Source organism: Strix uralensis, chromosome 11, assembly GCF_047716275.1.
Source record: "Strix uralensis isolate ZFMK-TIS-50842 chromosome 11, bStrUra1, whole genome shotgun sequence".
In the NCBI taxonomy this organism is placed as follows: domain Eukaryota; kingdom Metazoa; phylum Chordata; class Aves; order Strigiformes; family Strigidae; genus Strix; species Strix uralensis.
Genome location: NC_133982.1, coordinates 18,720,528 through 18,735,038, shown reverse-complemented (window position 1 = coordinate 18,735,038; position 14,511 = coordinate 18,720,528).

Sequence of the window (14,511 nt, the reverse complement as noted above, 5' to 3'; positions counted from 1 at the left end):
GAGGAAAATCATCAGCCTGTGAACCAGCTGGACATGCCTTTACTCCAGGGCACGCCAGGGGCAAGAAGGAGGGGACATGCAGAAAGTCCCAAAATTAGACCAGCCCCTCAGCTGGCCAACAATTGGTGGAGGGCCTGGGCTGGAGATAAGTAGCTGTGAGGTCTCTGTACCCACAGCATGGAGAAAGCAATGTCTGCTTTGGGAAAGCCATTGCTCTACATCTCCAGGGAGGACTAAGGAGGAGCAGGGAGGACATGGAGACAAATCCTCATCTGGGTCCTGCTGCACCTCTCAGGCAGGGCCAGGGCTGTGTAGCCCTCCTGAAATGTTTTATTCCTAGATATACATCAGGGAAATGACGGTGTCTCTTTTTTAGTGTTTCTGAGGAGCTGAACTGGAGGCCAAAGCAAACCAGAGATTGCTATCAATGGCTCCATTGAGTGCCAGGGCAGGCACAACGCAGAGCTGCAGGATACAGACGTTGAAATGGGGGGGCCTGTCCAATCCGAGGATCCATAGGATAACGAAGTACTGGGAAAAGAAGGGGAAGAATGGAGAGGTTGCCACTGAAAGTGTGGAAAGTGCATGGATTTGGAGTTTCCACTCAGAAGTTCTTATAAGGTGTGAATTTTGGCAGAGCTTTGTGGCTCCCATGGTAACCTGAGGAGGAGGGAGCCAGGATGTCTGGGGAGAAAGATGGCAGTGGTATGTTTCAGAGTCCCGGTAGCTGTCCCCTCGCACACACATGGCATGACACAGCACATGGGGAAACACCACAGACCCTGACAAGATCGCCTGGCCCCAGGACACGGGAGGCCTGTATGTGTGAGACTGCCCTGGGTGCAACACTGCCATCAGCATCACCTTTTACCCCTGCTCACAGAGTTCACCAGCAAAAACACACACCTCTGACCAGCTGACAGCTTCTGACAGCTGCATGCACACACAGAGGTCTGCACTTCATGTCTCTCCTGGCTGCCTGGGGTGGGACAGATGGGCAGCGAAGCAGCAGGACAAAAAGCAAAGATATGTGCTTTAGGATATCAAAACTCAGCTCCTCTCCTGCTCAGTTAATGTCTTGGAAACGTTTATCCACTGAACACTTGCCTAAATATCCCACCCCCAGACCTCCAGCTTTCTGCACATGGTGGTGCAGAAGTCTTGGTGCCACTGCTGACAGCTGCCTTCCCTGATCTCCCAGCCAAGAGCTCTGCCTCCGGACGAGGGGAAGGTAAAGAGCTGTTCAAAAGAGGTAGGAACAAGGTACTGCCAGGATAATATGCCTTGCTGCAAGGACAATATATAAGTCACCGGGGATCTCAGGAGGAAGGGAGCCCAGCAAGATCATCCCTTTCTGCAGACACAGGCTGCAGGCACCAGGCAGTCACATCTCTGACATGTGAACCGAACACACTCTTCTGAAGTCTTGGTCCTAGAGATCTGATTTCCCTCTGCTTCCCCAAAAAGACAGGGCCAGAAGGAGATTGTACTTGATCTTGGGCAGGAAGAACAGCCTGGCCAGGACACAAGCACATATCCTGCATTAACTCTCCATCACATAATGACTGCTGGATATGTTACCCAGTGTCTCTAGGCAGGGGTGCTGCTCAGGAGAACATCAGCATGTACTGTGCTGTTAAAGGAAGCCCAGGTTCCTCTGGCTTTTATCTCTTTATAAAGCACAGTCAGACACAGCTTGTTTCTGAAAGGCCAAAGTACCAGGAGGGTTATTGTTGCTACAGACAGCATGAACGGGTGAGGTGTGGGATTGAGGGACTATGCCCAGGGAAAGTCATAGATTACCCCTGCTTTCCCCAGCCCTGACACGATGGGACAGATCTGGAAACAGAGGTGTCTTCTCCATGTGTACCGAGGCTTGGAAAATGAGCATGCTACTTGAAGAGCAATCCTTTGGGGCTCTCCTCCTCCTGCTCTAATGGTGGTTAACACTGCTTGGATTTCAGCCCCATTTGTTGTCCTGCAGCTGGTTAAGTGGCGAGAGGAGTCTGTGGTATGTGCACAAGCTCGGGCTGGCCTCAGGGAAGGAAACAGAGGGTCTTGCATTGCTGGGATGCACACAGTGTGCTTTGGTACAGCATACAGCCTGGGCTATGGCTCATCCCAGAGCTTGGCCAGCCCTGCAAAGCCCAGAAAGAGTCCTGGGATGACAGAAGGAGCTCTCAACTCTTCGTCTGACTACGGCTTTTGTGAGTCAGGTTGTGTTTGCATAAACTGGACCTGGTTGCTAGCTGCAGGTTTTCCTGCCTATAACCACCATGCCTTTTAAGGCGTTTAACAGCGCCATAATAGTAATTATTACTGGCAACTCTAGCTTTGCCTTACTGTGGGCACATCCTGGATGGAGCAGCCAGTGTGTGATAACACTAGGGAATAAGATTATTTGGGCAATTTTTCTTCTTTTGACAGCACTTGAGCTACAAGAGATTCCAGTAAGAGAAATTACTGGCAGAATGGACATGGAAAGAGTGATTTTTAAGCAAATATTGAAGTGAGTGTTTGGCGTGAGAGATTGAGAAAGAAATTTGACCTGTGTCCCATCAGAGCAAGCAACGCAGCTTTGACACCACAGACGTCCTACAGTCTGACACCTAGGGAGGGAAGGAGTTCAAGAACTCATTTCAAATAAACACACACTTTGCAGAAAGTTGTGTTTTCTTTTCAAGCAGTGGACAAGAGAAAAAGGCAAAAGTCTTTAGTCACCCACTGGCTGACAAGTTTTTCCCCATTTTTATTGAGTGAAGGGAAGATATTCGCCAACATGCCTTATCCAAATGGCGGGTGTGCCAGGCTCTGCTCTGAAGTTCTGCCCTTATTTGTAGCCTGAGCTATGGTGAGTGGTGGATGGAAAGTGTCCCTTTGCAACCCCCATGGCAGAACCAGGGCTCACAGTAGCCTTTGGCTAAGCCCATGGCATGGACCTTATGAAAGACTTTTTGATCTTCAAAGCCTGCAGTTATCTTGAAACAGAAAGCCTCGTTTCACTCTGCCTTATTTAGATCTTTGCCTGTCCCATACAACGGAGATTAGAATATGTGTCATACCCCCACCACCTCGCTTTAGGTGACATGTTGACATTGCTGTGCCACAGCACCAGTATGTCTGCATTGCTCTCAACCCAAAGCAGCGCTCTCCAGCTGGCAAGAGAGCGGGTGCCTATATTTTGGCAAGGTGGTGGCTTGCAGCAGCACATACATGTATGTCCCTTTCAGGTGCAGATTTTGAAAGCCTAGTCCTCTTCTTATGTAGAATTCACCTGCCAGATCTTCCCTGGGGTAAACAACTGTCTCTCCAGAGCCCAGTGGCGCAGGCTGGCACCTCACTGTGTACAGTAGGGAAGTACAACTGCCAGAGGACTTAGTGCTGGGAAAGGCGGGACTGTCTCGGAGAAAAAAAAAAAAAAAAGAAATTTTGGAAAAGAAATGTCAGAGCAACAAAAGAAAATCCAGATGTGCTGCATTCACATGGTAACAGTCTAATTGGAGACAGCCCCACCTGATTTCTAGCAGCTTAGCGTTTCTCTTGCTGTTTATTGACTGAGGATTTTCTCATTATTGGCGCATCTTTAGGAGAAAATACTATTCAAACTTGGCATTTGATTTTCTTTCAGAAATACTGTTTTTATTACTGTACCTTCAGCAAGATTTCCTAATAAGAAACATGAGACCTTTTAGCTCAGTTGGAGTTTTGCCATGGATTTCTGCAAGGACACAATCCTGGCTTAACCCAAAGGGCTGAGGATAGGGCTGGAAGGCAGTGGCAGCAGTGCATCTCTGCAGATGCCCTCCTACACTGCAGAAGCTGCAATTATAGCAGTGCAGGGTTGCTGTCACAGTTATATCAGTGCATTCCTATCTCTCACAAGAGGGCTGGAGGGGCACTGGACGCAAAGCAATATCTCAAAGTCAGGCACAGCGTGCAGGACTAGTCAACCCCTCCTGGTAAAGGGTAGCAAATAGAGGGAAGCCTCTCTGGGATGGGGAGGTGCTCACCAAACAGGCAGATACACCTTCCCCTGCTCGTGCTTAAGAGAAAGCTTTTGATTCCCAGTTTGTTTTAGTAAGACAAGTCCAGAGAGGTTTCAATTAAGTATCTAGGAGCCAGTACATTTTGCAGCTGTCTGCTCCAGTGGGGAATCTGCCCCTTTCCAGTTAAACTCAGACACCTGCAGCTGGCGAGTCACCTGATGCTGAGCTGTGGCTGCTGCTTTGAAGGCCAAAGTAGTCCCACCTGTGTTCCTGCTGCCTCTAGGGCTGTTACACCAGGGAGTGCTTGGCTCCATGTAGACAGCAAACTCACTCCTAAGCTGAGCCAAAGGAAGGCACATGCATGCAAAGACCATGACACCTCTCATTCCCCACAGCCTCCTTCCCCACCCCTCGCCCAGGAAAAAAATCCAGTCCAGCTGCATGGCTGGCCTCTGTGCAAGGCAGAGGAAAGCTCATTTCCAGTCGGACAAACCCAGAGTGAAGTGGGTTTCAGCTTCCCCAGCACAAACCAAGGAAGTTGAATTAATTTCAGACATTTCTGGAATTTCAACTATTTCATCAAGCAGCTGTGCCCTGTCACAGGTGCTCAGTGCTAAGGGCTGGCGAGAAGCAAGCTGATGGCCCAGCACAGAAAGAAACAGAGGAGGAAAGGCCAAGGCCAGGCTGGCTCCATCCCAGTGCTGGCTGCAGCCTCCTACCCATCTTATTGCCGCCCTGCCAGCACCTCAGGGCTTCTGCCAGGTCCCTTCAAAACGCTGAAGGGGACCAAGCGACAAGAGACAATCTTTGTCCCTGGCTGATAACATATCCTTTCTCAGAGCCCTCCCCACTGCCAAGCTTTAAACCTTGCTCCTGGGGCCATCTGAGCCCGAAGCAGATGCTGGCTGAGCAAACCCACTGGCAGGCTGTCCTGGGGCTGGAGCCGCCTGTGCGTGACAGTAGGCACGTAAGCTTGGTGGCCCTTCAGAAGAGACATTTCTCTAAGGGGTGGAACAGGCGAAAAAAAAAAAAAAAAGATCAGTCCCCTTCAAGGTTTTCAGTGGTGTAATAAAAGTCCCTGTGTCCTGGATGCCAGGGAGGTCTGGGGGAGGGGGAAGAGAGGGTGAAAGTGAATTAAATGGGCCTTTCAGGAGCAGAGAGAGCACTTAATCTTCTCTAGCCCATTTAGTACAGATGCTGTTGAAGCCTCCCTGCCATGATAGCCAGCACAGCTCGGCCCACATTGTCTTTCGCAGACACGGTGCAGTCCCGGAGGAGGGCTGAGCTGGCGGAGAGGAGCAGCGCAGGAGGGGAAGGGTGTGTGCTGGCTTGAGAAATAGTGATCAGCTTAGACACACAGGATGAATCTGGGAGTACAGTGTGTCCAGGAGCATAGGGACAGTGTGCACCTCACCTTGGGATGAAACACAGTGTTTATCTCAGCACTTGCATACTTCTATGCCAGGTTCACCCACCTATGAGTAACATCGGCTACAAGGTGGTGTGGGTTGGTGCAGGAGCATAAGGCAGGGAATGGAAAGCATTTGTATCTGAAAGTCACCTTTGCATGTGGTCACCAATGATGCCAGAAGGGACCAAAGCCTGGAAGGCTGTGTCAAGGTGCAGCCCCAACCCAAGTAGAGGGGAGAAACAGGAAGACACTTGTGTTACATGGTCAGGGCACAGGCCGTGCTCTGGACAATGCCAGTAGAGATGAGGGGTGGACTGCTGGCAGATCTTCAGTTGTCCCTTTCCTACAGAGGCAGCAGAACCCCCTGCTCACCACTGCTGTGCTTCCTGACCATATCTGCCCAGCATCCCCCACTTAGGCCACTTGCCTCATCCTGTAAATATTTAGGGTGCTCTGGCACCCATCGATGCAGAGACGTAAGAGCAGGAGGAAGAGCCCAGGGGCACAGGCTAGTACACTGCAAACGTCAGCCATGATCACAGCCCTGCCCATCTCTGCCGATCCTTGCTATTCCCTTGATCCATGGTTATCCTGCTCAGAGTAGCTGTGCCCCAGATGTGCCTCTGAGCACCTATAGCTCTCAGTACTAGTGTTGTATGCATATTATCACCAGTGCTTCTATAGCACAGATCTCCCCCATGACCATACCCCATCATCTCAAGAGCATCTCTGGGTTTTTTTCTACAACTGTCCTTCTGGCTTCAGCAGTGAAGGACACCTTGCTCCTTTTATCAGCCCTAGAAAAGAGACAGACCCAAACCCTGCTGCTGCAGTCAGTAAGTGATGAAAAAAAAAGCACTAAGTAGCTGCAGGACCTGCTGACACCTCAGCGTAGAGTGTTTGCACAGGGTGCATCCTAAGAGCTACCTCTGAAAGACTCCTTAGGACTTACACCCCAGCATATCCCTCAGAAAACACATTCCTGGCTCAAATACCATTTTTCTAGAAGAAAAATAAAACTCTAAGTGCTTCTTTTCTGATAAGACTACAGAAGGGTAAATAGTTAAAACTAACTCAGAGTGAACAAGCCTGGCTAATAGGCTCAGATGTGAAAAACAGCCTTTCCCTCCTCTAGGTACTCTGGGCTCCCACATGTTCACTTAAAACAGCACCAGAGGCAGCTCCGGCTTTATACAGGACAGAGGCTACAGGTGGGCCAGTGCAGCCCTTCATGCCAGCACAGCTGAGCCTGCCTGCTCAGCAGCGGGGCTACGTAAGACCAGGTTCATGAGAGGCCTCTTCCTTTTGTGTAAGAATTTAGGTGGTGGGGGAGAGAAGCAAAGTAACTTTTGTTAGGCTGCTGGTATACAGCCAGCAGTACCTGTAGAGTCAGGGAAAATTGTGCTGTGGAGGTGAGGAGTGCTAGGAATACCTAAAAATAAAATCCTTTGGATTATAAGGACTTAAAAGCAAGCTATTCCTTAAACAGTTAGTAGTTGCAGCCTAGGGTCAGCAATGTCTTCCACCTGAGGCCGTGTGAACTAAGAACATTAATTGAGCCTCCTGGGTGTGTAAGCCTCTTATCTACTTATACACAGCACTTTATCTGAGCTGGAAAAAAAAGAGATTATTAGCTACTTTTAATGAACAGCAGTAGGATGTGCATGTTCACCTACTCTTTGCTGGAAGATGCTTCCTTCTCTCTATGTTTCTCTTTAAAACTATTAGCTTTTTAGGATGTGAGCCAAGACTTCAAAAGGGATGTAGGTGTCAGAGGAAGGGAGTTGGCTCCTATTCATCATTTAGGGGCTGAGGGTGCTCTCAAAGCTTCTGCTTGGCTCCTTAATCTTACAGGTGTTTCTCAGTTTTTCATATCTGACATCTAAAAGCTGTTGTGTGGGGCTCTACTTGCCTTCCTGTCTTGCTTAAGTGGCTCCCTATTTAGCGAGGCAGCTTTTGAGACCCATTTCCTCAGCACCTTGCAGTGCCCATGCTCTGTGTCTGGGGTGTACGTCAGAAGGGGAAGGTGGATGGGCTACAGCTCCTCGTGGGTACAGAGACCTTGAAGATGGACATGGTGGGGTGGAGGTTACACGTTGGATAATTTAAATGTGACTTGCAGGCTATGAAAGAGCCTCTGTAGACCCAAGTTCCTTTGTTGGAGAGTAGTGGACACTGGTCTGGGTTGTGCTTGGGGATGGGGGGCTTGCAGCAGGGGGTGGCTGGGACCTACCTACAGTTTTGCTCCATGTTTTTTAGGGAATATAAGAAGCAAAGCAGTGTGAAATCAGCACCACGTTGATGCCAGCCCTGAGCTGCCCTCTTCCTCTTGCCACTAACAGTGGGGGGGATGTGCTGGCTCACCAGTCCTGAGGGCCTGTGTCTGGAGGAGGAAATTGATAAGGAAGAGCCTATCTGCAGGAGCAGATTAAAACCCCCTGGCCTGGAGTTTCCCAAGGCAGTCTGTCGCCGGCAAAGGGCTCATGGGAGCCCTGTTTTCCCTCCTGCTGCCAGCTCTGCCTGTTGCCCTGCTGCTGGCATGCCTCCTGATGTGGTCCCTGCTTTGTATGCCCTCATGATCCAAGGATGACTTCAACTGACTGCTGCTTTTTCTTTAATGTCTCAGAGAGCTGTGTTTGCTTTTCTGATTCCCTTTCCTGATTGTTTTGAAAGACAGATGCCCTCTGCCCCCACTCCCTTTAAAAGCCATGGCTTTTCTTGCTGCTAGTGGGCTGTAAACATCTTTCCTGTTACAAATGTGCCCTTTCAGTTGCTTTCTGGCTTGAAGCAGTGTTCCTTTTTGTTTTTCTTTGGAAGTTGATTCTCATTTATTGCTCTCTTCTCCATAAGCTGCTAGTGCTGGCCAGGAGAGATGGGGTAATTTCCCCTCTCCTAAGTTATACTTCCTAGCTAAATTACACCTGGATCCACCACTAACCTTAAAGATGCTGTACTTGAGAGAGGATTCAGACTAGGATGAGGGTTTGAGAGCATGGCAGGGCCTTCTCTTTGCCCTCCCATTACATTTGGACCTGGAGGCCAATCGGGAACCTCAGCCATGGGGAACAAGCAGTGCGCTGTGGCTTGGCCAAAATTATTTCTAAGCCAGGGCAGGGTGAGACGCAGGAGCAGATCAGGTTCTAAACCAGAGTTTTATCGTCCTCTCTGCTCACACCTTGGTTCAACCCAAGGCTTTAGTCAGTCCCTCTCTCTGCAAGGGACCAAGGATACCATAAAGGTGGCCAATGATGGAGCTAGAGGCAGGGGCAGGCACCTTGCTCCTTTGGTTCCTGGCCCTGAGCCTGCTCCAAGAGGCTGATTCTTCCCAAAATCCTGCAATCATTTTTTAGCTCCATTCTCAGCTCAGTTTTTCAAAGCTGCCTCTCCCACTGTGTCTGGGGGCTGATCTAACATCCCTCTCGCACATCTCACTCCCTGTCCCTGCTTAGCTGCTTTTGCCCATAGAAAGCAGGGGGAGAAATAAAATCCCTGTAACTGAGGATCTCCAAGTGGTTTGCAAACCTCTTTTCTCCCCACTGTGATACTGCTTGTTCTGGTGGTAGGAAAATTGAATCAGGGAGCAGCGATGGGGTCATGTGCACTTCTAGCATCAAATGCCTGGCAGCGCCGGAGCAGAACTGGTTTGCAGGATCCCCGGTGCACAGCCCGACTTCCCACCCGCCTGCTTTACCCCACTAACCAGCCCCTGCAATACAAAACAGGTTGTGGTTGGCAGTGGTTGCTTTGCAGTGGAGCTTAACAGTGCCAACCCCTGGGATGGTGACGATCGTTCAGGCTGGGGGGGGGGGGGGTTGGGGGTGGGACACGAAGCAGAGAGCGAGCTCTTAAAATGCTGGGAGGGTTGGCACGAGGCAAAGAAATGCAGCAGTGAGAAGGCTCACTTCCAAACTTATATATATGATTTAAAAAAAACACAAACCCAAAAGCTGGAGCTAAAAAGGCAGCTTGAGGAACGAAGCTGCTGGAGTTTTCCGAGAAGGCTCCCAAGATGCACAATGGGAACATCTGTACCTCGGCCGGCGCCTTGGAAGGGTCTCAGGCCGCAGAGAGGGGCTGGCGTCAGCTGGCTACAGCCCTGCCTTGATGCTGCCCTCTCCCCCAAAACCCCTGCCTCGGCACGGCTCCTCCCGCCGCCCGGCTTGCCTCGCAGCAAGCTGTAAATCCCCCTTCCCACGTCTCCTCCTTCACCATGGGCTCTGCGGGTTTTGAGCAGCCCAGCATCCTGCGGCAGGAGCGGGGGAGAGGGAGGTTTGGCCCTGGGAACAACCGTCCTCTGTGCTGTCCGTGAAAGGCAGTTTCATAAGGCTCCTGCTCAAAACAACCCGTTATCGGGATCTGCCGCGTGGGTCAGCACGCTCCCGGGGAAGGAGACACAGGCCAAAGAGGTGCACACACGCATAGTGTCTTGGTCCTGGCACCGGTGCTTGTTTTCCAGCCCCAGGGGATGCAGGCAGCCAGGACTGATCCTGATCCTGCCTGTGAAGGCTATTGGGAGGCTGGGAGATGGTTGTCTGTCCCCCTGCCTTCATACGTGGTGCCCACTCCCAGCAAGGGGGTGAGTGTGTGCTCAGAACCCCTTGGTGAAGCCTGGCAAAGCCATGTGGGTTCCCGCTGCAGCAATTCCCATGCATGGAGCTGTCAGGAGGTGAAATGGGTCCCTTGGGGCAGGCAGCGGTGGCCTGAGATGGGGAATGCATTTAGAGACACGTCCCAGGGAAAACTCCCTCCCCTTAAACCCGTTCCCCATCAGCTATTTCATCTTTCTCCCCACACCTACTGCCCTCGTCCTCTCCTGGGGGGCTTGGCGCTTGCCTGGTGCCAATGAAGGAGCTTTGAGAGGAGACAGAGCCCGCCCGTGCCAAGCATTTCCCACTGCCTGGGACAAGCACAGTGGTCAGCCCTGGCTGGACCAGACTGCAGCCCCTGGTCAGCCTCTCAGTGAGGGCATCGGTGCTGCAGCGCTGCTGGCAGAGCCTCAGAAGGGACAGTGCCCGAGGGATGCAAACTGGGGATGGGGTTTAGCCCTCTTCATCCTGACAAGAATCTGTGCAGGACAGCCCAAAGTGGGGGAGGCTCAGGGACGGAGGAGGGGACAGCTTTCTGGATGCTCCCCTCTTATCTTTGTGCCCATATTCCTTCCTCAGAGTACAAATTAATGGATTTATTCTCTGTTAAAATCTTTGTGAACTTGGGAAACCTGCTGAAATGGGTCAAAACCAGATACCTTTAACAATTTTTGTGGCCTCTTAATGAAAAATTCACCTGTTTGAGGAACCAGAGGGGTAGAGACTTGGTTCCCTGTTGCAAGTTTTCTCTCCTGAGCTACAAGTAAACATGGAAACACATGCATGTTCGATGTAGCATGGTCTAGAAAAACAACTCCTTCATAAGGGGATGTTCTGAGCTTACACAAAGGTAAATGATAGAGATGACAAGGGTGTGTAGCTTTACTGCAGTGTTTTTCCTGACACTGGACTTCAGTGCTAAACATGGGGTTTTATTTGCAGGGTTGAAGGCAGTGGATTGTCAGGTCCGCAGGCATGAAGGAGCAGGTCTGTCTCCTGCCCAGAGTGAAGGTTTCTGAGGGTGGGGGTCAGCAGGGAGGAAGTTGCTATTCCTAGAGGTGGGATGAACCTGTGACCGTCCAAGGCAGGAGCATTGTTTGATAGTTGAAGAGCAGCTGTCACAGATGTACTGGACACTGAATTCCCAATTTAATGGGTTGGCTTGGCCAAGCTTTCCTCCAAAGAGGGAGACCTGGAAGATCAAAAGCAGGCTCTGTAGGCAGTTATTGTGTTCATGTGCTTATTCTTCACGTTCGTTCCCAAAATGGAGACCTGAGTGCCATTTTGCCCTCTTTTACATCTTTTTATTGAAGCCAGTGATGCCAGAGGCCAGAAGGACCATTCCTGCCTCCTGCTGACATTAGGTCCTCGGGGCTCATCGGCAAGTTGTCTCTCTCCAGGACATTTGTGCTGCTGATGCCAAAGGTAAACATAATTTCTCCCATGTTATTTCCAGCTCTATCTGCCCAGTGTAAAAAAAAATATTTAAAAATGAAAATATAAAAATTAGAAGCAGTCCCTGACTTTTGTGGCTTTATGTGGCTCAGACTCTGACATCTGGACAGCTCTGCAGGGCCCAAAGCAGTGTGAGTCCCCACATATGGGCAGGACTCAGGGTTTGTCTGGGGCAGGGCAAAGATGAGCAGCAACAAGGAACCATTTTTGGTGCAACTTTTTCACCCAGAACTGCATATTAAGGCCATCTTAAAATAACAACAAATGCTGCTCTGTATCTCTGGCTTTGATCTTTTCCATCATTCCGCTGTTTTAAGAGACCAGAAGATTAAGGGAGACACTGTCATGTCCTACAGTGCCACCACAGAGTGGCCTTGTGTGACTTGGCCCCTGAAAGTTGCCACTCACAGCTGGTATCCTAATCTTATAAAGGAAAGAGTGGTTTCTAATGAAAGGGAAGGAGTCTCCATCCTGGCCAGGTGAAGGCCAAATACCACCAGTGACTTCCTGAGATGGCAAACAGCCCCTGGTGCTGACCTGCAGCAGCCGCGGCCATTCCTGCCCTGGGTCCATGGGCGGCCCCGCAGATGCCCTGCATCCCTGTCCCATCGCATCCTCCTGCTCCATGATAGGGCTTCTCCCTAATGGAGACAGCTAATGCTGCTTTATGCCCATTAATTTACATTTCTAAATGAATAAATATCCTCCTAGTAACACTAATGTGTGTTAGCTTGTCTTCCTTCTCTCTTCCCCCTGCACCAGAGCTGCAGAACTATGGCTGTACATGTTTTTTTGGTGATGGTTGTGGATGGTTAGTTGCTATTTTACTCAAATGCATTCACCATGGAATTGCCTCTTTGCCCATCCCATCTTCTCTTCCTGTGTTGGGGATGTAAACCACCTTCACAGCGGTAGAAATATCAAATACTGAGGGATTCATATAAACCCAGGACATGGGAGAGAGGCCCGTGCTTGCAGGGCATTACTGGAGCCAGACCCCGAAGCCCCCAAAATGCGCCTCGATTTAATTGAGTGATGCAAGTGGCTTTCACGCTCCTTTTGTGTTTGTGACCTGCCTAAAATACACCCTGGGAACCCGGGGCAGAGCCGGGCCCTGTCCCATCCCCAGCCTGCGAGGGGATAACTCAGAAACCAGCAGCCCGAGGGCACCATCTAGTGAATAGCCGGGACTGCACAAACCTGGAATGGGCAGAAATGGAGTGAAAACCGGGGGTGGGGCTCCTCAGGGGGTCAGCCCAGAGGAATGGAGAGTCACGTTTTATGCTTCCCCTACACTCCAGTTATTTTTTAATTTTCTCCATCAGGTTCCCCCAGAGAAGAGCCTTCACCATACACCATCCATCATGGCAGAGATGCTGGCCTGGGGCATACCACACTTGCTGCTCTGTCCCGGTGAGGTGGCATTGGAAGGATGATGTTATTCTGTTTTCTTGTTTGGAAAAAGAAAAAAAAAAAAGGATTATTTCTGATGGTTTGTGAGGGGGCCCGGGTGTGTGGGAGTGGAGTGGTGCATGCAGGCAGCTCTGTTATGGGTCAGGTCTGAGCCGGAGGCATGGGCTGTGCTTTCAGCTGAGCTGAAGCTTCCCTTCTGAATTAGAAAATTTAAAAACAACCATAGGCGCTCTAACGTCTCCCTGTCACCCCAGGGTGAGCTGGTAGGGGAAAAGCAGGTTTGGTGCAGAGCTTAAAGCTCCCTGAGATAATGCAGCAACTGGGGATGAAGGAAATGCCATGCCACGCTGCTTCTGCTCCCAGTGCTGGGGGTGCTGAGCTGGGTGCTCTCCCCCTGTTCCCTTACTGGGCATTGCGTGCCTTGCCAGGAGAGAGCTGACCTGCAACTTGCTGTTTGCCGAGCAAGAGGCGTTTCTGCAGCCCAAAAGTGATGCTGTGCCTTGGTATCTGCCATCATCCCCAGCTCCCACCTCCTGCAACGTGTCCCCATGTCCACTGACCCAGGGCCAGCCCCTGGTCCCCCCAGCCATAAGATCAGTGGTTATTTTGCGATCTGGCTCACAGAGAGGCTATTGTTAAGGCAGGGGCTCACGCGTCTGACCCCGCTGTCCTCGGAGCCCTTTCCCTGGGCAGCTGTTGAAAGAGAGAATCCCAGGGCAGGGACAAGGGAAGGTGTCATCTCTGACCAGGACCACAGTGGTGACCGACTCTTCAGCTCCTCCTTTACCCAGCTGTGCTGGGGAGCTCTCCACATGCCCCTGTCACTGCACCCCATGAACCCCTCCTGCCCTAGAGCTGGCATCTTCAGCAGCTCATGGTCCCCACAACCACTTGGTGTGCAGCCCCCAGCTCGCCCCATGGGTGCAGGGCTGTGGGGTGCCTGCAGCAGGGGTCCCCTTGCCATGCTGGGGGTGAGCCCAGCACCCAGCCTGCCTGCACAGGGGATCGAGCCACAACTGAGTGGGAGGGGGTTTCTCCCCCAGGGTCTTCCTTGTGTTGTGCCTGCAGCAAACCCTTCCCATGCACCCAGTGCATGTGCGGAGCAGGGACCGAGGGGTACACAGGTACTCAGGTCAGGCCCCCCCAGCCCCCCCAGCCTTTGCAGCCCGCTTTGGGGCCAGCACCCTGGGGAGGATGGAGTGTGCCGGGAATTGTGCCTTTTCCTATCATCTGCAGACAGTCACGATGGTTAAGTGGCTTGTTTTTCATTAAGGAAAGGCTGTTGCTAGGCCACCCTGGTCCCCGGCATTGGTCGGGAAGGGGTTTTGCAGCCAATCCGTGAGACTGTGCTGGCGGTTCGCACACGCACAGACATGCACACGCACACATGCACACGCACACCCCTCCTGCAGCCGAAGTGCTAAGCAGCTGCCAGATGTGCCTATTCATTTCCACATCACACCTATTCGGTTCTTCCGGCCAAGTGGGTTATTAAGGTTCCTGAGATTTTAATTTATAGCTGGCTGCGAGTTTTCTGCCTTCTAATTTATGCTTGGGGCATAGAGGTGAGGGGTGATGGTGGGTGGGGGTACCGATGGGGCACAGGGAGGCCAGTTCCTTCCTCTGCTGCAACCGGTTTGGTATCTAGTGAGTTGCCCAA